The sequence below is a fragment of the Lynx rufus genome, unplaced genomic scaffold (assembly GCF_022079265.1).
Source record: "Lynx rufus isolate CCGP_SWC_20201006 ecotype Redwood Valley unplaced genomic scaffold, mLynRuf1.p SCAF_15, whole genome shotgun sequence".
NCBI classification, from domain to species: domain Eukaryota; kingdom Metazoa; phylum Chordata; class Mammalia; order Carnivora; family Felidae; genus Lynx; species Lynx rufus.
Genome location: NW_025814829.1, coordinates 26374729 through 26400288, shown reverse-complemented (window position 1 = coordinate 26400288; position 25560 = coordinate 26374729).

Genomic DNA, 25560 nt, shown 5'->3' with positions numbered 1-25560 from the left:
ATTTAATACACTATCTGTAGTATCATTCACTGAGGGGGAGACCCTGGGACTGATGGTGCTCAGGAAACAAAGAAAATGACCCCAAGGGGGGCGTTGCTTGGAGGGTCCAGTGCCTCCCTACCTCCAAGCAACCCATTTAACCATTGATTCCAGCGGTTAAAATACAGTCTTCTAGAATGACGTATGAAATCTTGCTCACATCGGTAGCCTTATCATCAATTTATTTCCTGTATATACCATATCTTCCCCTCTTACTGAACTATTCTCAGTTCTCTGAGTGCTACAATTCTTTCTAGCCTCCCTGACTTCATATGTGTTCTATGCACCCGGTAAACTCCTACTCGTCTCTCAAAAGGCTGGATTATGGACCCTAGGCATTTCGTCTAGCACCATGGCCCTGTGGAGCCCTCTCACCTCTGTTTCATCACTCTTTAACTTTTGTTGTAATTACATCATTACAGTATTGTGGGTTTATAGTCACTTCAAAGGCAGTTAAAATGTGTGTTGCATAAATGGATAGATGAATGGAAGGAGGGATTAAAGACAAATTAAGGATTTAGTGCAATATTGTTACGAGGATGACGATTGGGATATTTGACGATAATAATGCACAAGGAAAGCAGGGCTGGAGGTGGTTAGGAATGCACTGTCTGCCTCTTCCAGTATTTGGTATTCCCTGTATATATATTCTATTTTTTTCCTTAGGCCTCATACATACCATCACCATCTCTTTGTATGAAGTTTCTCTTCTTTCTAGTTATAAATGTTGCTGAAATTGATTCTTGAAAGCATCTGTTGGCCAGAATTTTGGAGAGAGTATTCAACACCGATGCTAGTATTTTCCACAGATGACAGAGTCCGCTATTTTCTTTAAAAACTCAAGTGGTGAATAAAGATGGCTATAGATTCTTCGCAATTCTTCTCACCTAGTAGAGTAAGAAGTAAAGTAAGAAGTAAGTCCACTTCCCATCCTCTGGAATCTGAGCTGACATTATGACTTGCGTTCACTAATAGAATGTGGTAAAAGTAAAGGTGTGCCTGATTAGCCTGGAGGCCTTTCAGAGACCTGGTGGCTTCCAGCTCTATTCTCTTTGAACCCTAGGCTACCCCAGAAGTTCTGGCCACTCTGCCTCAGAGATCACGTGGAAAGAGAGAGATAGAGAGCATATTTCCAGCTGTGGCAGCCATTATAGCCAAGGTGACAGATATGGGAATGAAGCCATGTTGTATTCCCAGTTACAGTCAGTGACTGGATGCCTGCAGCCATATGAGTGATCACAGCTTAGACCAGAAGAAGAACCACCTACCTGAGCCCAGCCTTGATTACAGAATTATGATTAAATGTATGTTTGTGGTCTAGACCACTGAATTTTGAGGTGGTTTATCATGTAGCAGCATATACTGGGAATACTCAAGAGCCCATTTGCGATGACTTAAGTCAGCCTTTAAAAAATATATATTTTTAAGTTTTATTTAATTTTGAGAGAGAGGCAGAGAGACAGTGAGCGAGCATGAGCAGGGAGGAGCAGAAAGACAGAGAGAGAGAGAGAGAGAGAGAGAGAATCCCAAGCAGGCTCTGCGCTGTCAGCGTGGAGCCCAATGTGAGACTCGAACTCACGAACCGTGAGATCATGACCTGAGCCGAAATTAGGAGTTTGACGCTTAACTGCCTGAGCCAGCAGGCACCCCTTGATTACCTAAATCAGCCTTAAAATGATGTCCTGAATGATTTGTCTTTTAGTAATGAGTCAGCCACCATATGATGCATGTAAAACATTCATTATAATTTAAAAAATATATGTTGTTGGACACATTTCACAGTTTGCTCTTGCATGGCTTCGGATGTGTTCCATATTTTCCCTCTGCTCTGCTCGGCAGCTCCCTTTTAAGCTGTGTCAATGCTTCAAGAATAATGCTTTCCTGCAATTTATAACTTAGCCATAAGATTTTGACCTGGGCTGAACCTTGGTATCTAAAGTGTCAGAAGGGGGCGTTTTTATGTTTATCCTGTAATCGGCTCAGAGAAGTATAGACTAACCTTATGTCTTTTTCAATGTGTGTGCTCTCAGTAGAGCAGCTTTCAATGTCCAAGGACACATGAGAACATCTTAGTTTTACACAATCATGGATCCACTTGCCACTCAACTTTTTCACTGTAGTTCAGCTCATTCTATCAGGAATGTTAAGTTGGAGGGTCACCTGGGTAGCTCAGTGGGTTGAAAATCTGACTTTGGCTCAGGTCATGAACTCACAGTTCGTGAGAGCCCCGCATCGGGCTCTGTGATGACAGCTCAGAGCCTGGAGCCTGCTTCGGCTTCTGTGTCTCCCTCTGTCTCTGTTGCTCTCTCTCTCTCAAAAATAAATAAAGATTAAAAAAAATTTAAATAAAGGAATGTTAAGTTGGAAATTTTGATGAAGAAGCAGGTTACAAGGGATGTGATTTTCCAAGGTGAGTATGCAATTTCTTCTAAGGAACTGGGTCAAAAACGGCTTCACAACTCTTGGCCCATACCCATTCCAGGGGAATAAAAAGGTTTTGTTTTGATGAAGATTTTATAAAGAGAACGTGTTCAGAGGGAAATGAGCTCTGAAGCCTCTGACAAAGGGAAGGGTAGGAGACATTTCCCTCTGCTTACCAGGCTTAATGAGGAGACTTCACAATGGACCCCTTGGACAGCGGGGGATGTGTCCTTTGCAGTCATGGGTCACATGGCTCCTGACTCTCGCTCAGGATCGGTTACCACATATTGAGGCTATCTCTGGGAGTACATTGCATGATCTTGCAATAGCAGGTTAAATGTGAGGGAATATCAGGGATTAGATGGGGAACTCTTAACATGATTATCAGTCCCTTTTCAAGGGGATCTTGCCTAAAAGGGATTTCCAGACGTGGGACTCCAGAAGGGGAGAGACAGAGTGAATGTCAGGAGTGGCCAGTCAAAAGGGTCACTCTGTGCTCTCTGGGGACCAGGGCCTCGTGGAAAGCAAGGGGGACTCAGAAGAACCCGTGAGAGAAAGTCAGCTTTGACAGCCATAGTCCACAGAGCACCAAGTCAGCTTCTAAGAGTCCCAGTCAGGGCGGAACCTCCTGCTTCCCCTTTATTTCTTCTTCCCCTTTCTCTGCCCCTGCTGGGTAAGAAACAGCTTCTGGTAGGAATGAGGTAGAAAGAAAGAGGGAAGAACCGTATCTCCTTCCTCCATGGTAATGGTGAGCCCACGGTGGGACGTGAACCCACATCTAGGATCCTGGAAAGAGGAAAGTTTTCCTTCAAATCAGGTGTGAAATTATGATCCTTATCAGAGCCTGGACCCTTTTGCCTTAATCAAGACCGTGCTTTTGACTTGTGATTGTAAGATGTTCTCTTTCTCAAGATGGACTAGAAAAGTCATGGGAATAAGAACAGAGAAAAAATTATTTCCACTGAATACATTTTAAAGGGGCAGAGAAAGAAAAAATAAAATTGCATTGTGATTACAGTCCATGTAATCAGATACACTGTAATTCAATACAATGGTTATATGAACTGATGGGATCCGTTTAAAGAATTGCTAGTTTAAAGTATTTAAAAACCAATTAAAATCTATTCTTATATCCCTTTACAGCCAAATAACTTCATCTATTCCCCACACCTTTGCTTTTCAAAAAAATATGATAAATTCAGGGAGTGGACACTTTGGAATGATCTGAACAGTAATTATTCTAAAAAAACAACTAACACTAAAGTAATATACTAACATTTTTTTTTTTTTTTTGGCTGGGCTAACCTTGGTCAAAAAAGTATGTCATGACCATACATCCTAACCTCTTAATTTGTTGACACATCATCCACCAGTGATAACATCTGCTTTTATGCATGTTGTGTTTTAATGTGGTAAATAGTATATAGACCATATAAAGAAAAGAAGCTTCTCACCTTTTCAAAAAAATCGGTAGGGGCTGTCATCTGATACTACCATTAAAGACGATAATAAATAATAGGAAAATGTCATGAATACACACATTTTCTCTACTAAGATAATAATCCACAGGGTGATTGATCAAATATTCTTCACTAATAATTTTTCTCCAAAGATGTCTAAATTCTTTCCCTAGATGTATTATTTTGATTTATGAGAAGGTTTAAAAAAAAAAGTTATAGCAAGGCTAAGGGACTAACCCAAGGTTAGATTCCAAATCAATGAAAGGAAACCCAGAATCCCTACCAGAGGCTTCAAACTACCAGACTAAATGTAAGGTCTGGTGAAAACATAGGAGAAGAGCACAGCTTCAATGGGAAATGAGGAAGGAGGTACATCTCCTGTGGTGAACTGTTAGATCTTTTCTATTTCTTGTTTTTTAACTTGAGTCTTTATGGAGTTCTATACTAGTTATAACTGATATGTATCTCATAAAATAGTCCGTGGATACATATTTTGGCATACTATGCCTTGCTTACATTGTCTGTAACTGAGAGTACAGGACTGGTCCCGAACTTTGCTAACAGAAGTAAAAGAAATAGAAAACTCTCTTGGTAGCAAAATACACGGATTAACTTCATAAAGTGGAAGTTTTAAAATAAGTGGAAAATATGCAGAAAAATGGAAGTAACTGGGAAAATAGTGCTTCGAAGATAGTTTTTTTTTTTTTAAACATCATCAGCAAATTTGTCTATGTTGAGGAAGAAAAAGGCTTTGATTCTGATGCTTCAGTCATCTATGCTGTGTAAGAAATTACTCCAAAACTTATTGATGTAAAATAATAAACATTTATGGTCTCAGGTTTTCTGCCAGTCGGAAGTCCACGCATACCTTGGCTGGGTTCTTGTTCTCATTGTCTTTCCCAAAGCTGTAATCAAAGTGTTGACCTGGGCTGCAGTCTTATCTGAAGTCTTGACTTAGGGAAATCTGCTTCTAAGGTCACTCATGTGTTGTTAGCAAGATTCAATTCCTTGTGAATTGTTCAAATGAGGGCCTCAGTTTCTCATTGGCTGTTCTCTCTGGTTGTTTCCAAGTAGAGCTCTCCATAGGGAACTCACAACATGGCAGTTGGCTTTTATTAGAGTCAAGTGGGAGAACAAGAGAGGGTAAGCAAGGTGAGTAAAACAGAAGCCAGAACCTTTTTGCAATCTAATTCAGTAGTGACATGCCATCACTTTTGCAGTATTTTATGAGTTAGAAACAAGTTACTAGGTCCAGCCCATACTAATAGGGAAGAGACTGCACAAAGGCATGAATACCAGGAGGAAAGGACCATAGGGAGCTATCTACCATATCAGATTCTGCAAACTAATCAGTTGTGTGTGTGGAGCAAGCGGCATCTGTTGTCTGTCATCCCAAGTTGAAGTCTGAGCACTTCTGCCCACTGCATCTTGGAGTCACGGTTGCCAAGGAAAATGCAGTGCAGTCACACGCTAGGTAAAACAACATTTTACTCACATAAAGAAGAGACAGAACAAGATCAGTAGCGGGCGTTGATCCCCCGTGGCCAGTGGGTCCCTCCCAACAGCCAATGTAGGGCAGTTGGCTTGCTCTCACCCCTCTTGTGCTACAGCAAAAGAACCTCATCCCCTCCCCACAAAAACCCAGATATGGTAGTGAGGTTGGCCAGATGCCATGTGAGGCACACACTTAAGTAGAACAAGGGAGCACATGCTGAGTTTGAAATAAGGAAAGACTTTTCCTACATATGCTCATAAGCCCAGCCTAGACTATGAGGGCTCTATCTCTTGGTAGGAAAGCGTTGCAGGTATAAGGCCCGTTTTTATTCCGCCAAGTGGGAGTCGAACGACCACCTTTCTTAACAATGTGATTTCAGGCAAAGTCATCTCAAAGGCTTTTAGGTACCCCACACATAAAATGAGGAGTTTAGACTTGATTCCTCAGTGTATTTCCATTTTTCTATGTTCATTGTTCTCATTACCAGGTTAGTTAAATAACAAGTATATGGGGAGGACCAACGACATGGTAAGCACTATGCTGGGTCCTGTGAGGACAGTCCCTGCTCTCATCCTCAATGCTCGCTCATGGTACTTGCCATGTGATGCTTGCTATACTGTGGTGCTCTGACTTCATCTTTTAAACCTGAGAATGAATCCAATCTCTCTATCTGGCTGGTGGTGGGTGGTGGTATAGTGATGAGCGTAGCTGCTCTCCGTCCAGCATATGTCCCAGAACATTCTGCTTCATTCAGAAATACTCTGTTGTTACAGCAGTATGAGACAGATTTCATAACTGATAATAGAGGAATACAACAGGGATCAAAGGGTTCGAGTGGATCTTGCTTTCTGGAATAAATATGTTTCTGAAGACGTTAGGCAGACTAAAATTAATTATTCAAGCCAGAATTTTATTAGTGCTGCAAATGCTTTGCTCTAAAACGTATGCTCTATTCCTTTTTTTAAAGTTTATTTATTTATTTTGAGAGATACAAAGACAGCGTGAGTGGAGGAGGGGTGGAGAGAGAGAGAGAGAGAGAGAGAGAACACTAAGTAGTCTCCCCACTGTCAGCACAGAGCCCGATGCGGGGCTCGAACTCATAGAAACGTGAGATCATGACCTGAGCCGAAACCATGTCAGATGCTTAACCAACTGAGCCTCCCAGGTGCCCCGATGCTCTATTTTTTTAACAAAGGAGAGTGACTAAGTCCATGACATTAATTTTGTATAGAAATACCACTTATGTGTGGGTGCATGGCTTTTAGGAAAAACAGGATGGCTTTCATTCTTTGCATAGTCTTAAGAGAGGCAAAGAATAAGGCACAAAATGAGTCTGTGGAGGACTTAGATATATAGAGGAAATTCACTAAAGCTATCCTTTTTGTAACTCTTGTATCTTTTGCTTGCTCGTACCCCATCTAGCCATTTTTCATCCCCTCCGTCTTCCCTCACTTCTACGCATATAAGCTCCCACCTCTCAGAACTATGGATTGGATCTTTGGACTATCTCTGCACTCTTGGTTCTTGGTTGCATCGTTATGGTACACTTACTCCAGGGACTGATGGAGAACAAAGGACCAGCCTGAGAGACTACAGAAATAGGGGCAGCTGTGCCAGCCAGGAGCAGAGACAATGATAAACATTGATTTAAGACATGCCATGTGCTGGGGCGCCTGGGTGCCTCAGTCAATTAAGCATCCGACTCTTGGTTTTGGCTCAGGTCATGATCTCATGGGTCATGAGTTTGAGCCCCATGTCAGTCTCTGTGCTGACAGTGTGGAGCCTGCTTGGGATTCTCTCCCTCTGCCTCTCCCCTGCTTATGCTCTCTCTCTCTCTCTCAATAAATAAACTTAAAAAAAAAAAAGACATGCTGTGTGCCAAGCACTGTAAATGCATCATCTCATTTATTTATCCTATAAATAACCCAATAAGTAAGTGTCTATATTATTCACATTTTACAGATGACAAAATGCAGACCTAGGCAGTTAAGTTCTTCACTAATTATTGACTGAGCCGGGTTTGGAAATCAAAGTCTGAGTCCAAAGTTCTATAAAATACTGGAATGATAAATTTTGAGGCAAAACACTAGTGAAATGAGAGAGATGTTTGACGATAACTCTGCCTTCCCCGCCCCTGGACTCTGGACAACTTTGTGTCTGAAAATCGTCTGAGTTTCTTCTGCTGAAAACTTGATGAAAAGAAACATTTATTGAATACCTACTATGTGTCATGCATTTTCAAATTGTTTCACTCTGTGACAGGCACTGGGGGATACAGAAGTGATTAAAGCATACATAGTTCCTGCTTGGCATACAAGCAGCAACATAAACAGGCATTTATCAAATACCACATTTTTGTTTCTCTTATCTGCAGACTTCAGTTGTCGAGCACAGTTTCCTTTACATGCTGGGGACCTACAATCAGTTGTAACATACCAGCTAGGGAAGGCGTAACACAAATCCTGAACAATTGACCCAGTAAGGCCAGATGGTACTTGTGGAAGCTGGGTGACCATTTCCTATCTGGGTCAGGAGGCTGCATTTTTTAAAGAAGATGCTGAAAATCTTGCTCTCTCTTTGGATGATTGCCAAAGCCCATGGATTTCCTGTTAATTGGCAAAGGGAATGCCTGCAGTCCAGGTTTCAGCTTGGAAAACAAACTCTTGAGCTGACTCTTTCTCACTCTTAAGAAGTTTGGTTGCAATGTTGTGTGGCTTGTGTAAAAGTTAGACAGTCTATTCATTTATGATAGTTGAAAATTCGTCCTTGAATCCATCTGGTTTATTAGAAAGCTGCAAGTGGGATGACGCGAACTTGCCCTTATGAAGCGTTCTTTTACTGAATGGAACTTTGGCACTGTACCACTGGCCTGAGAACATTGCAAAAGCAAGACTTTTGTGATATGGTGGAAGATGTTACCATGTACCTTAGCGTCCCTTTTATGAAGATCTGGGGAAGGAATCTTTCTTAGTCCTTGGAAAATCTATCGAGCTGCATGGCTGGGTAGATTTTAGCTGATGCATCATTGAATGCTTGGAAGCTCAGAATCAAACTCACAACATAATTCTGCAAACTGTATACAAACAGGCATGACTCACAGCACATATTACTTTTGATACCAACCTCGTCTTATTTCTCTACCCTCATTTTCTCTTCATCCAATTTTTTTCAACTGTTTACTTTGTTAGCCTGATTGTATTTTTTTTTTAATTTTTTTTCAACGTTTTTATTTTATTTTTGGGACAGAGAGAGACAGAGCATGAACGGGGGAGGGGCAGAGAGAGAGGGAGACACAGAATCGGAAACAGGCTCCAGGCTCTGAGCCATCCGCCCAGAGCCCGACGCGGGGCTCGAACTCACGGACCGCGAGATCGTGACCTGGCTGAAGTCGGACGCTTAACCGACTGCGCCACCCAGGCGCCCCAGCCTGATTGTATTTTTTAACTCCCTCAGATTCTATTTGGGAAAAGGCGAGCCAACTCATGAGAAGGAGCATTTAAAATTTTTAGACACTTTCCTAATTTAGCAAGATGTGCAAGACAGACATTTCTAATGATTTTAATTTTACTATCCCAAACTGACATGATTTTCCATAGTAATGGAGAGGAAGAAGGTACAAAACTATCTTAAATTATGAGCAATGCTGAAAGTAATTTATTTGCACATGGCTTGAAATCAACTTTGCCATTTACTTATGACAATAAGTTTATCTGAGTTCTCATTCAAAATTTTTCAAGAAACAAACTTTAAGTCATTCTATAACCCTGACCTAGGAGGCCCTGCGAAATTATCCCAGTAATTTCTATGGCCCTCCGGTTAGTACATCATCTTTCTCTTTTCTGCAAAGGAGAGGAATGGCCCATTCTTTTAATCTGATGCACAGAACAGCCTGGCTGAACAGACACCTCTTTTTCTCTTTATTTCTGCTTTTCACGGGGTTGATCTAAACTTTTCCTAGTTTAGCAGAGAGAATATTTTGGCTTCAAGTTACTTATAAACTGCAAATTTTTTGCAAGAATCAAGGTAAAAATGAAAAATATTAACAAAGGACAAGCCACCTGATACACTGATAAGAACTCGAAAGAATCAAATTCATTTTTAAAAGGCACGTAAGCAGAAAAATTATTTCTCCAGTGTGATTTTATTATATTTGACATGTGTGTACGTGTGTTCTTACATTTAGGACAGTTGCTGCTTATTTCATCCAAGCATTTTTAGAAATTAAAATTGGATTAGAATATAATACCCATGGTTGTGTGACCAATAAATTGTACACACAGCATGTTTTCCCTCTGTTTTCAAATTGCTTTAATTTATTTACCTCTTTCACACAGAGTTCATATATTATAAATCACAGGGATGTTTCAGGGCATGACAGACCCTCATTCCTGAACAGAATGGTCTCTCATGCATAACTTTTCTTTGATCAACAACTCAAGCCAAATGAGTTTAGGGTGAGGAGAACATGGAACATATTTAAACCAGGGAAGACAACAGCATATAGATTGTCTGTGGTTTGGTGCAAAAGATATCTATTGTTAGCCTGGTGCTTTGTTTTTACTCTTTATGAAAACAAATGGATTTCACAATAGGGCATACGTAATAGATTTTAATTCTTAGAAGATTCAGTCATTCTTTTTGTGGCTCATAAAAATATACAGTTGACCTGATTTCCAAAAAGATAAATTTAAAAACACTAAATTGCTTTTTGATTTAGCTGTTGGAAAATCAACCAAACCGGTATGGTATCCATCTATAATTCTGGGTCAAAGGTAAATGTTTTTTGAAGAGAGGACCTATGGTAACATAAGTAAATATTTAGTCACAAAGAAATCTTTGGCTTAGATATTATAAACATTTCTTTTATAAAAATATTATGAATAATCCAGTCCTTAAGAGAAATTCCATAGTTTCAGATTGAGATAAAGAGGAGGATTGATTACTGTAATGTAGATTAGGGTATAATTTCAAAAGTTGGAATAAATGTAGTAATAAATAGCCCTAAAATAAATAATGATAAATAAATATAAATGTTTTAGGTTGATCTGATTTTTTATGCTTTTGAGGTTTGTTTTTATTTCATCACCAACTATATAATCCTTCTGATTTATGCCATCGTAGGTGAGTCTTTTGCTGGTAAAGTGAGTTGATGTAATGTTTACCAAATTCTCATTAGCCTAAAGCCTACATGGCATCTTCTGTGTGTTTTCAGTATATTTAATATGAGCTTCGGCCTGAACTTTTTTGATTGGAATGTCTACAGTTTGATTATATATTGGTGTGATGAAACAGACATCTTTTGTTCATATACATGATTCTCATTTAAAGAACATACCTAATTATGTAATGACATGGAGAGTTTTAAGTCATTCCAACTTTTCAGGGGAATAATATAGTATACATGTTTAACAAGGGTGAAAGGGCTAATTACATATTTATCAGAGAGGCAATATTTTATTTACAATTAACATATTTGATAAATCAAATATATCTGATATATTTGTTAAATAAACTTCAAGAGTTGAAAATAAAGCTAAATCTTAAGTTGAATAACTCATATCAAATAAAGACTGTCATTCCAGAAATGTTAAAGTTAATTCTCTTATAATTGAAAAGCTATGAACTAGTTTGAAGTAGTTCTTTTGCCCTAATATGTAAACAATCCAAAATTACTTTCAAGTTTTCATTGTCGTGAAACAAATTCTTCAGTTTTAGTTGTGAATTCCATTAAATTTTATTAAATGTGTTTACATTTAAATGCATTCATCCCTTTCAGTCAATGCATGTCAGAAATATGATATATTTATTCAAAACATATTTTAAGTGGTTGTATAGTGTTTTCTTATTACAGTGAGATTCACTTATTTTCATGGTGATTTCTGAACATTCTTATGTATAAATTTTTGCCAAACTAGTTCAAGTCTGTTGACTTGAACAAAAAGCTAACTCTTTTTTTTTTTTAAAGTTTATTTATTTTGAGAGAGAGAGAGTACCAGCTAGGGAGGGGCAGAGAGAGAAAAGAGAGAGAAAGAATCCCAAGCAGGGTCTGCATTAACAGCAGGGCTTGAACCACCAATGCGGGGCTTCAACTCATGAACCATGAGACCTTGACCTGAGCCAAAGTCAGTTGCTTAACCAACTGAGCCACCCAGACGTCCCTATGGCTAACTCTTAATCTTCAGAAATTGACTTTTCAGGTTCTAGATTATTCAACTGCTCTGGCACAACTCTATCTCTTTTGACCACTGTTCTTTTTACTCTCTATCCATCCATTTGATCATCATTCTACAGTATTTACACTGTTTTTACTGCGTGCTAGGCACTATACCATGCTGTAGACACATTGGTGTCCAAGGCAGATGTATTCCTTCTCTCATGGCTCCTTCATCTAGACCTAAACAAGAAATGTCATAAACGATTATTGAATCTCATTGGGGTAGAAGGGGCAGAATGCACTGAAAATATTTAATGAGAGGAACTGACTAACCAAGGGGGAAATGTATGGGTGGGGTCAGGGCAACATCCCAGAAGACTGGCATTTGAGTTTAAACTTGAAGGATGATAGTTGTTGGCACAGAAAAGGGGGATAATGGGTTAGTAGAAGAGCATTCCTGGCAGAGGGAACAGTATATGCAAAGGTATAGAAATGGAGAGAAGAGTAGCACTCATTGTATAGAAATGCCAGGATGGGGAGGGTGGCTGTAGTTGAAGCCAAGAAACTTGATAGTGGCCTGTTGGCTTACACCACCTGTCAGAAGGACAAGGAGTGACAGTGACGTAGTGTCAGTTCATTCTATTTCCCACTGCAGCTCTCCGAAAGCTTGGAGGAGAGAGAGGAAAGGAAGGAAACTAACATTGGGGCCAGGCACTTTAGGTCTCTTTTTTCATAAGGCAGAGGCAACTATTCTGGAACTCTTTTTTTTTTACTTTCTCCTCTTGTAGCAATGGGTTTCAACCTTTCCAGTCTATTTCTTTTTCTCCCCACTCCATTGTTTTGTGAGAAGTCTCTGTCAGGGAACAAATGAAAAGAAGGTGGCTTTGAACAGTTAGTTGTAGGTAATCTTGTGAATGGAGTGTAGTTTTCTCTCTTCCCTTTACATTTTCCTCTCATCACCTCCTGCTCCTCTCTCCATGCCCACCTCTGCTTTCTAGTTCCCACACCTGTGCAATCATATTCTCTATACTGTGCATCCTGGCCTCACATTCCCTCCCATTTACACTTTTTTTTAATTAAAAAAAAGTTTTTTAAAGTGTTTATTTATTTGAGAGACAGAGACAGACAGACAGAGTGCGAGCAGGGGTGGGGCAGAGAGAGAGGGAGATACAGAATCCGAAGCAGGCTCCAGGCTCTGAGCTGTCAGCAAAGACCCCAGTGAAGGGCTCAAACTCAGGAACTGCGAGATCATGACCTGAGCTGAAGTCAGATGTTCAACTGACTAAGGCACCCAGGTGCCCCCCACACTTACTGTGACCCACTGTCTTGAGATCCCACTCTCAAATGGTTGATAATGGCTTAAAGCAACAGCAGTCAACTGTTTCTGCTCCCAGGGCACATATAGTGGGTGTTATTTGAATGCATGACATATGCTTATGGATACGTGCCCATGTATTTTTCTTTCTGGGATGCAGCACAAGTGAGGAAGATTTCATGGTATAGTCAATTTCTGGTGTACTCACTGTAACTTAGATCCCTGGCTTACAGAATCTTTACAAGTATCTATGAACATTTAGAATGAATATTCTCCCAGCAGTTCCATCTTTAAAAGTTCCATCTTTAAAAAGTTATCTTTTAGAAATGCTCCCACACATGCCTGAGGATATATATGTTGGGATATTAATTGCAACCATTTTGTAATTGTAAACATCACAAACACATGAAATGTCTATCAATAGGGGACTGAGTATATTATTACAAATATCTAACTATTTATCTACATTCATGATTTTCTCAGGAAATGCCTGTGGGTTTGGAATGAAGGGATGGCAAAAGGGGACCTTCACGTTTTATTTCATAGTTATGTGCTTGATTTTTTTCCCCAGTGAGTGTGCATTAGTTTTACAATAAACATCAATAAAAAGATTTCTGTGTTCTTCCAAAATGGTGACATATTAGGCATTGAGATAAGCCAGTGAGAAAGGTATATTTGGAGTAAGGGCCCTCGCAGGCACCCCATGTATTACCTGATGTGGCAGTCACCACTTTACCCATGTATAAGGCTGTCCCTGGCCAGTGACATTATATGGGGAAAGACAGAGTGAAATGGGAGTGAAATACCAAGTAAGACTCTTACTTGCATTGTTGAAATTATGGCTGCCTAGACAAAGACTTTATCTAATGGCCTTGCTTGTGTCTTTGTATGTGAGACATAAGATTTGTCTCTATGGATTCCTACCACTGAAATGTAGACTGATAAGATTTTAGGTTCATTAGTCTAGTGAACTACAGGAAACTTGGCCCAGTGGCTCTGGGAAAAGGGTCTGCAGAGCGAATTTTGTTATTTGGGATGGGACTAGTACTGGGGAGAATGGTTCAGCCTCAATATTTTCTTGAGAAAGAATTTTTATTTTCATTAAATTATTTTATTAATGACTTACTTTTTATTAAAACAAGAAAACTTGATTCTTACTGGTTCTAAGTGGGCCAGTGAGACTGAGTTTCCGGAGGAGTGGGAAATCCTTCCTAGAACCCCAGGGGCCTGGGACCCTTCGTTTTGTCTATGTGTCTGCGTCCTTCACTTCAAGGTAAGCTCTTAAAAGGAGAAACTTTTGCATCTCCTTTCGCTCTCGATTCCTGCGCCAGACACACCACACCACTCAGTAAAATACCTTGAACTTATTAAAATCTTATACTCTAATTTTATGATAGGAAAAGATGGGATAAAATAAGCAGAGAAGGAAAGGATAGGACCTGAGGTCCGGGGTGGGGAAAAACACCTATTTTGGAACAATGCTGGGAGTGTCTGACTAAAGCAAACCCCCTCAGGCATAAGGCTCCTTTTAAGAATGTAACAGACCCCACCTACTCCCCCTCAGGTTTCCCTCAGGAAATTGACAAAAGACCTAAGTATGGCCATAGGCCACCCCCATATCATAAAAATGAGCCAATCAGGAATGGACAACCCAGCACCTAGAGCTCTCAAGCCAAAAAGGGTAGAACCTGAGAAGGAAGAAGGGGGAAGGGAAGGAGGGGCTGACCAGAACCTTATAAAACAAGGACCCTTGCCTGCAGTCCTTAGTCATTCACTTTAGAATGTCCCTTCTCTGTAAAGAGAGCTTTCCTACGATTCTTCCTTTCTGATCGTACACTCTAATAAACTTTTGTCTGCTGCTCATTTTGTGTCCACCTCTTCATTCTTCAAAGCGGTGAGACAACGAATCCTGGGTATTGTGGTAAAAAATCCTGCGACAATTTAGCCTAGAGAAGATTGGAAATATGGATAAAACAACTTTTACCCATCTGGCCAATGCGGTCAAGTTGAAAACCTGAATGCTTTCCTCCATCAAACCTAGGTTTAGAGCCTACGTCTGACATTCACTAGTTGTATGTCCTTGAACACATCAAACCCTCTGAGCCTGTTTTTTCAGATGTAACGTGAGGATGTTAACAACTCACAAGACTGGGGTAACTATCAGAGATAATATATATAAAGGACCTGGGACCTACCAGAGGCTTAACACATGGAAATCGCCGCAGGGCACAGAGTTGTGAGGCAGAGAGACATCTTAAGTTATTGTTGAAATTGCAATGTAGTTCAAGTTCCTAGGACAGGCCGTGACACTTCAGCCTGCGTCCTCTACGACTGTGGCTGCTTTATCGAAATCAGTCATTATGGCTTTGCTCCTGAAATTGTGGCTTGTGGCAGGACACACAGACTCCGATGGAAGAGGTAGGTCTGGTGTGGCAGCAAAATGATTAAACCTTAGGAGATGACAAAAGGTGGAGGGGATTCTTTACGTCCAAGGTCGGATCTCCATCATGGGCAGCCCCCTGTCTGCCATGGCTCCAGATCTGCCAGGGACATCAAACTAATGTCAATTGTATGAACATCTGAATTGAGAGTGACCTTTTGGTGCAACGGAAACATTAAAGGAGATTACAGGGCCAAATCCGCAGAGCAGCTATACTCTGAAGTCCCTAGTCTGCAAAAGGCAAAGCTGCTGGAAATTTGCCAGGAGAACCCCACTGAAGCAAAGGACATGAATAAATAATAATTATGGGCATCTCTTCTTTCTTTGTTTGAGCTCTTAGGGGCAAAGACAGCAGCATTGATTACGGTGTGTTTTTACATTTCTTTTCCTTTTTAAAATAATTTTGTTCTACTTCTTTTCAACTTCTTCTATATATTACGTATCTCTTATCTTTCCATGGCTCTCTTGTTTTTAATTTCTCCATTTTCATCTTTGTTGCTGTTCATTTTCTCCCGTTCAAACATTTTCTTTTGGTCCTGGGTCCAGTTTCACTCCTGTTTATCAGAGTATTCACTGGTTTACCTTTGTCATCATCTTCCTTCACATTTATTGTGACCCTAAATGTTCCTTGTGTTTAATGTCTTCTGACCCCGAACTATACTTTCCTCCCCTCACCCAATTCCTTCCTTTTATTTTCCATTTTTAACATTGTCTTATTGAAGTAAAATTCATGTAGTGAATTGAAAAGATCTTAGGTGTTCAACACTCTTTCTTTATCTTTGACTCCTGTTTATGAACTGTCTGTCTAATGTCATGTGAAGATACCAGTCCTGTGCCCAGAAGTAGCATAGGTTTGCATATTAAGGGTGTAACAAGCCTCGGGAGCAAGGAGACCCTATAAATGTCAGAATATAAACTATTTCAGGGTGGTCTGAAATGCCTGTGTGTGGTTCCATGACTAGAAGTTTCCTTCATGTTTGTGAACTCTAGGTGATTTGTCGTTAAACTCCTTATGTTCTTTTCAACATTAAAAAAAAAAGAAGACTGTGCAGTTTTCTTAAAATCTTGATAAACTTGCCATTGCTTGTTTTTACCTTTGAGAGTTTAAATAGCAGTTCTGTGCATTAAAGTTGAAGTAGACTATGTCCTCGGACACCTTCTCAGTCTAAGGCTTGCCCTGGGAGAGGCTAGTGTTTATTGCCTTGTTTCCAATTAACCTTGGGGTTTTGTGGCATCCCTCATGCCTGCCAAGCCGATTATGGCTTAGTGGTGGTATGAAACTCTGCCAATGCCAATGTTTTGCATAACAAACTTGTGTTGGCTCAGTGGGAAGAACCGCCCCCCCCCCCAGCAGACAACATGTTTCAGCAGAGCACATGTGCCCAAGTACATGGGCTTGCACACTTGCACACACATGCACACACGGAGCTTCTACTCTGTACAAGTTCCTCACAATTATCAGAAAATTCCACTCATTTAGATGCAATTAAAAAAATTTTTTTTAATGTTTATTTTTGAGAGAGAGAGACACACACAGCATGAGCAGGGGAGGGACAGAGAGGGAGACACAGAATCGGAAGCAGGCTCCAGGTTCTGAGCTGTCAACACAGAGCCCGATGTGGGGCTCAAACTTAACAAACCGTGAGATCATGACCTGAGCCGAAGCCGGACGCCTCACTGACTGAGCCACCCAGGCTCCCCTTGTGCAATCCATTTTTTAAGAATTTTTATTTATTCTGAGAGAGAGTGAGCATGGAAGCAAGCAAGGGAGGGGCAGAGAGAGTGGGAGAGAGGGAGAGAATCCCACGCAGATCCACACTCAGCATGCAGCTGGGATGCGGAACTCGATCTCACCACCATGAGATCATGACCTGAGCCAAAATCAAGAGTCCGATGCTTAACCTACAGAGCCACCCAGGAACCCCTTAGGAGTAATTCATTTGGATGATGAGGTTTGAGTGAGTGAATAAAAGGACCTGTTTTTTGTTCATTTGTTTGTTTTTTACTTAACTGAGCATTTAAAAATTCCCACCTAGACCTATAAACATTCATTTAGATGTAAGCATGGAGAACAGAAGCTTGTCAGCCAGAACTGTAGGGTGCATTTTAAACCCAGAATCTTAGAATTGGAAAGAGGCTTAAAGATCCCTCTGGTTAGCCCCTGTCTGCGACTGGAGTCCCCTCCCCTCTGCAAGGTCTCCATGAAGCCCTCCTGATGCTGTGAATGAGAACTCACTGAATTTCAGTTTGGACACAGTTTCAATCCACTAGCTGGTTCCTGAACTTTTCTTTGGTAGCAGCTCATTTTTTATCACTAGGCTTTCTCTGGAGGGGAAAGACTGAGCTTTGAAGGTCTCTAAGCACACATTTTTTTTTCTTTCTCTTCCTCTGTATTCCTCTAGACCCTGAATGTGTGGTGATGAGGGGAAGGGAGTAGAAGGCTATCTGGTGCAGCCACTATGGAAAACAGTATGGAAGTTCTGCAGAAAAATTAAAAATAGAACTACCATATAATCCAACACTTTCACTTCTGGAAATATATCCAGAGGAAATAAAAACACTGGCTCAAAAAGATATATACACCCCATAACTCATAGCAGCATTGTTTACAATAGCCAAGACATGGAAAAACCTGTGTCCACCAATGTATGAATGGATAAAGAAGTTGTGGGTACATATATTTATATGCAATAAAATATTATTTAGCCATAAAAACAAGGAAATCCTACCATTTGCAACAACACGGACCTTGAAAATAGAATGCTAGTGAAATAAGTCAGACAGAGAAAGGCAAATACTGTACTATGACCTTACTTGTGTGTGGAATCTAAAAACAACAACAAAAACATACTAAATTCATAGAAAAAGAGATCAGATTTGTGGTGACCAGAGGCGGGGGGTTGGGAGGAGGGGGCATTGGGGCAAGGTGGTCAGAAGGTACAAAGTTCCAGTTATAAGGTAAGTAAGTACTAGGATAAAAGGCACAACATCATGACTACAGCTAAGACTGCTGTGTGATAGACAGGAAAGGCGTTCAGAGAACAAATCCTGAGTATTCTCATCACAAGGAGACATGTGTTTTCCTTTCCTTAAAGAAATTTTTTTTAACTTTTGTTTATTTTTGAGAGAGACAGTGTGAGCGGAGGAGGGACAGAGAGAGAGACACACACACATAACCTGAAACAGGCTCCAGGCTCCAAGCTGTCAGCACAGAGCCCAATGTGGGTTTCAAACCCACAAACCGCAAGATCATGTCCTGAGCAGAAGTGGAACGTTTAACCGACTAAACCATCCAGGCTCCCCTGCTTTCCTTTCCTTTTTATTGTATCTATAGGAGATGGTGGATGTTAACTAAATCCATGTGATAATTATTTCACAATATAGGTAAATGAAACCATGCTCTACACCTTAATCTTATATAGCGTTACATGCATTATCTACTTATATTCCTTTTCAGGAATACATACGTTTCTCAGTAGACCTGGAAGAGAAAAAAAAAAAAAAAAAGAACTGCCTACCTGGTACCTTCATCAGTTTAGCGTGTCGGTGAAGGAAGGATTCCTTTTGTGTGGGGATCAAAAAGTCTTCTTGTGTGGGGGTCAGTTTTCCCCTTGGTCACATGGGGCCACTTCTCCCCTTTCCTCATTCTCTGCTTCTTTGTGGAGAATTACAGAAAACTTTCCTTTGGGCACTAGCTCAGCTCTTAACTTAGGCTTCCCCTTGGGAAAATATTTAGCTAATGGCCCTTCTAATGTCACCTTCCAAAAGAGGTGGATAGAGGTGAAGTTTTCATATATGCAGTATCGTGCTTTCTGAATAACAGCTTCTTAATATGTAATTGATACACAAAACCCATACTCACAACAAAATATCCACAGTACTCTTGAAACAGAGTGGTTTCAATGTATAATATGCAGTTAGATGGTTGGGGATAGGAGATCCTGGTGATCTGAGGATTCTCTGAATTTTCTCTTCCACATTTACCACCTCTCAACTCTGTCTACTTAGATAGCTGGCTGAAAATTCGTTCTTATGCCGAGCTGAGATTTACCCTTGTGAATTTTCTAACATCTATTTAGGTTTACACAGACTAACTTTAATCCTTTTGGAAAGCCTTACAAATAATTGAAGACGACGACTGTGTTCCCTTATTCTATTCCTTTTCAGGAAAAACCACCTTAATTCCTCCCATCTTCCTTCTTATGACATAATTGTGAGTCACTTTGACTATTGGGTTCTCCTTCTCCCTATGTGCTCTTGTTTGATTATATTTCTCCTTATAAATTGTGGCACCCACACCTCAGTTAACATTATAGGTATTTCCTATTGCAGGGTATCACCTCCTCTAGATACTGGGTTGAGGTTGAAAATGATCTATTGCTTCATACTGAACATGCTCTCATTGAGGACACCCATAGCACATTCCCCTATTCTACCCTCATAAACATGGTTTGATGTATTCATAACCAGGATCCTATTTCATGATAGGCAATTTCACTTTCCTAGACACAGGCCATCACTTCAACTTAAGAAGTTCCTTTGGAATCATAACTTAATAATTCAGGGAATTGACAATTACCCTTAGCCATAAATTTGACAGGTGTGCTCTCTACATCTTCATCCAGATCATCAAAGATGATGATGAGTGAAACAGAAACAAGAAAACTATGACACTGGGAATCTACTTGAAGACTGACATCAGCACAGTAATTATCCAGTGCCCTCGTATACGATTGTCTAACCTGTTAGCTTCTTAGCTAATGCTTTCTGCATCCATATCGCTTCATCTTTCCCTCAAGGATGTCATCTAAACTATAACAATGCAATGCTTCAATATTAAATATCTACCAGACTGTGAAGTCTGTGAGGGTAATAAATATGTGCTAATCACCTTTGTTATCCATAAGGACCGGCACATTTTCTGACACAGGGTAGATACTTAATACATTATCATTCAATAAATGTTATGAGAAAGACGCTGCTAGAGTCTATGAAGAATTCAAAGAAATTGAAGACAAAATGTCTGTCTTGAGGAATCTCAGAAAGGTGAGTCTTATGCATACATATTGCATTTTCCAAGCTACTATTTAAGTGCCTAACTTGTGAAACAGGCAATATAGTCAATGGAGAGAGAGAGAGAGAGAGAGAGCGAGCATTTGGGGTTGATTAGATTGTCAGGCAGGCTTTCAGAGGCAGAGAATTTGAGGAAATTAAACTTGACCAACTAGAAATTCCATTCCAGTTCTAAAAATTTTATAATTCTAGACTAGAAAAATGTTTAGGAATAAAAGAGGGGAAGAGAATGGGTAAAAACACAGTGAAAGGCAAGCACAAGTTGTCAAGTTGATGTTAAGTGATTGTACTTGATGACTTCTATTCATCTGAATGACCAGGGAATAGAGTTCTTTCTTTCTTTCTTCCTCCCTCCCTCCTTCTCTTTCTTTCTTTCTTTCTTTCTTTCTTTCTTTCTTTCTTTCTTTCTTTTTCTTTCTTTCTCTCTTTCTTTCATCTTTCTCTTTAAAAAATTTTAATGTTTATTTATTTTTGTGGTGGGGGGAGGGATGGAAAAGAGTGAGACAGAGATCTGAAGCAGGCTTTGCACTGACAGCAGAGACCCTGATGTAGGGCTTGAACGCACAAACCATAAGATCATGACCTGAGCTGAAATCAAGAGTCGGACACTTAACCGATTGAGCCACCCAGGAGCCCTAGATTTCTTTCTTTGTACCAATAACAGGGGAAGATTCTTTCAGGATTCATTTTTTAATGTATTTTAGCCTCTGAATTTTTCATTCTCATGGTTATAACAATGGTGGGGTCGATGTATTCTGAGTCTCCCTAAGTCAATAATGAGTCTTAGAATTCTAACCTGGGTAGAATTTAAGAAGTAATCTCTACCTCCCTCATTTTACAGATGGGGCAACTGAGGGCCAAAGAAATTGAGGTTATGTTCCAGGTCATCTTGTACCTACACAGCCTGAGATAGACCCACATCTTTGAAACTCCTATTCTTGTCACTTGGAAGAGGAACTTCATCACAGCATTTCTTAGAGCACTGAAGTGTAATGTCCAGGTTTTCACTGGTACATCAAGAAAGGGATATTATTCTTGAGTATCAACCCATTCAGGTAGAAGAAATGTCTTCAAAAAATAATTTCCCAGAGTCCTGAAAAGTTTATGGATTCAGAAAATATCTGAAGAATGGAATTTAACTGAGTGGGAGCTGGTAGGTGAGTCTACTGAAGAAGACAAACCAAGAAACACATTGTCTAGTCCTTGGCCCTTGAAGTCCGGGAAGAAATTCAAATGGAAAATCAAAACAGCGTAGGCGGTTCTTAATGTCATTTGATAAAACAGTGTTTTCTGAGAAAGATACTCAGATGGCCTTACTTTTTACTAAAAGTTGGAGAACCTGGAAGGAAGAAAATGGAATGTCTTGAAACAGTTGCCATGATGATAGCCTAGAGAAGGTATCTGCTCCGAGGCTGGCCCTGCTGGAAGGGACATGTAATCCTCCCTCGGTTTTAGAAAATGGTTTCTACTTAGACATATCTGAGACACGTTGCTGTCTGTCATATCAGTGGTACACTCTGACCCTCGTTTCTCAAGCCTTCCTACATTTCAGTTCACATATTTCTGGGACTCCCACAGGAGCAGCCACATCTAGAAGAGTGGCAACATTCACTTCTCCAAACCCCAAGTATCTTAGTCATGGAAGACACTTGCATGTGTATGTTAGAAATTTCCTACAAGGCTTCCATTTCAACAGTAGAATCTTGCTTTAGAGTGATAGTAAAATGTATGATTGACACGAAACATTCCAATTGTTACCGTAAAGGAATCTAAAATTCGTTTCGTCTGCTTTTACTAGTGTGCACACACAACTTCATTCTTGGTTCTTTATTACCACCCACAGGCTAAATCTCAGACTGGGAAGCTTGGCTCTGTAATTAAAGGAGGACCTCACTTCAGTCATGGATTCAGCAGAGGCCGAATCGGGCAGGCCCACCAGCTGTGGATTTGCTAACCCAGAGAGCGACCATGATTGTGGTGCACGGAATTTCTCCCAGTCATTCCCATCTTATTAATGCTTCAGTGTAGCATAAAGCTTCATTCATTATTCATAATAATCCAGTCAGAGGGCACTCGGAGACCTGATAAATTCTCACCTAAGTGACAACGGCTGACAGGGCCTAGGGTTTTATAGCCCTTCTCCTGCCATAGCAAGGTGCTGTGGGCAAAGGTCCAGAATGATCCTCCACTAATGACCAGTGTGATATACGAGCAGCTGCTGATTTCTTGACACCAAGGCTCCTCGGCTGAGGCTCTCACCTGCGAGCTGTGAGCCAGAGATGAATATCTGTCAGACTGTAAAATGCAGGAACAAACCACAGTGCGGTGTATTCTTGGGCACTAACAGGTTAATTCTGAGAGCGGGAACATAAGCACTAAGCCTGCGAAGAAGAGAAGAAAAACCACCAGCTCAAACCCCACAATGGAACTGGTGTAAATTTGGGATTGTGTCAATGGGCTCCACTGATGGGCGTTCTCCATCCTGCAGACTCTACTTTGTGCTGTCCAGAGGGCTGAGTAATCATGATTTTTAAGATCTGGTAAACCGGCTCCTAAAATCCAATAATGGGATTTTTGAAGAACATTAATTGCAATCTTCATAAAGCGTAAAAACTTTGGATTATTTTGTTAATTTTAAAAGGCATGTTTGCTATCACAGGATGTGAGAGAACAGCAATTTTTATTTTATTTATTTAGCTACTTTCTTTAAAAGCACATATATTATCTTCCTCTGAATGTTGCAAATTCTAGTTAGGCCTGAGAGCAATTGTTAGCATTTCCCCTTGGCTTTTTGTATTGAACGCTGACCACTGTGAAGGTTTTCTTAATTCACTTGTTTTCTTTTAATTTCACATTGTGTGTGTGTGTGTGTGTGTGTGTGTTTGGTGCTATCTGTAACATTTTAAAACTTCTGGAGTCTTTTCTTGACTCAAAAAAAGTAGTGGAAGATAGTGACGTATGGAAAGTCGGGGTCTCAATAAGCATCTTATAGATTCTGGCTGGTCATGGTGTATGTATATTCTATTTCTAATATACTAAGATAGATATATACTTAAAAGGAACTGTTCATGGGAGCAATTCATCTCTGTTCATCACATTTTTTTTTAAGTTTATTTTTGAGAGAGAGAGACACAGCATGTGAGCAGGGGAGGGGCAGTGAGAGAGAGAGAGAGAGAGAATCCCACGCAGGCTCCATGCTGTCAGCACAAAGCCAGAGGCAGGGTTTGAACTCACAAACCGTGAGATCATGACCTGAGCCAAAACCAAGAGTCAGAGGTTTAACACTCAGAGGTTTAACGGGCTGAGCCACCCAGGTGCCCCTGTTCACCATGCTTCCGTAAGAAGAGTGTTTTTCTAAATACCCTGCCTTCTCACCCACTTGTCTCTGGAGGCGAGAGCAAATTGGTCAATTTGGGAGCAGTCATGCATTCCTCAGCACCTCCTTCTTCCCTTCCAGGAGGCCGCCTTTTTCCAGCAAGCTGCTGTCTCATCTGGTCTCCCATGAAGAATGTCTCCCTGAGGGCAGGCCCTGCATGTGAGGGAGGCCTGAGTCTGGGCAGGCAAGTTCTGTACGGGGAGCCCAGGACTGCTGCAGAGCTAAGCTACGGCTTCTGCTTCCATTCCCATCCAAAATAAAGCCGCTATTTTTATTTCTCTGTGCATTACTGTTTGCCTACCGTCGAGCTGACTTAGAATGCAAGCAGGGAAAACAGTAATATTATTTACTGTTTCTCCTTAAAAGCCTAACAGCATCTATGTCAATAATGACCATTTACAGAGGATTGGTGAGGTTCAGGGTGCAATGTATGAGACATAATTCTGCCCATTTAGTTGATTATCTAGACTCATCACCACAGCAACATCTTCCTGATAATTGGGGGGCACGTGCCCTTGGTTTTAAATGTTATTTAAATTCGGGTAACTGGAACTCACCAGGAAAGCAACTTAGCTTCAAAGAAAAGTTCTTACCTTAAGAGTAAAAAATATCTTTACTTCTCTCTGTAGCATGCTGAAGCCACTGTTTTTTCTACTCAACTATAATCTTCATGCACTAGACACAGTTTCCATTATATTCTTGATTCTACTTGAGTAGTGAAGACTTATTTTCTGGTTATTTTTACACTGTACCTTATTTGGAAATAAGAACCGATGTGAAAAATACCCTCAAACCACAGAAACAACAAAATGGTTGAAAGTTCTTTGAATTCTTGTGCCAAGCAATAGATTTTTTTTTTTTCTCTACGGTTAACACATAGCACTGCTAGACACATAGAAAACCTCTTAAAAATTAAAAAAAAATGTTTTTTAGTTTTAGAGGTCAATATAAAATGGAGGGTCTATATACTATCTCCTCTTTTTCTCTTTGCTTATGATAGTCTCCCCAGAGCTATTTGGAGTCATCAATGCCTTTCCTTTTGTCCCTTTGCCCCGACAATAAAGAAGTAGAATCCATTTCCTCCCCCCCTTGAATCTAGGATGGTCCTATAATTTTCTTTGACCATATGATGGGGCAAAAGTAAGCCTGTTCTGGGACTAGCCTTAAAGCAGACTGGCAGCTTTCACCTTCTCACTCTTAGAAGCCAACCATGTAAGTACTGTAAACAGTCCGAGACCACCATATTGTGAGAAAGCACAAGCTAGTCCTGTGGAGAAGTCACCTGAGGAAGCGTCAAGATAATTGCCATGTGAAGGAAGGCTTCTGGGATTTTCCAATACAGCCTTTTGATCAGCTGAATGGAACTGAGTAACTCCAGCTGACATTAAATGGGGCAGAAGAACTTTCTACATGGGCTGTTCTTAATAATTATTGTTATTGTAATCTACTAGGTTATGGGATTATTGTCTCCACACACGGGAAGAGAGAACTAAAGCACCCACTAGCTTCTTCCCGCTCTGCCTTTAAAACCAAACTTCAATTCCACCTGCTACACAAAGTATTTCCTTGATCAGTCCATACAAAGGAGTGCCTCTTCACTCGCCATCCTGTTAATATGCCTTATTTGACACTATTTGCTACAAAGGTCAAGTTGCTTTTCGGTGTGTTGATGTCTTAAACCACTAACTCGTTTATACACTTGTTAAAGGCAAGAGCTCTTTTTTCCCCTCGTTATTCACCCTTCAAAGCCCAACTAGGGGTTTGTGTAGTTTAGGTATTCATTAAAC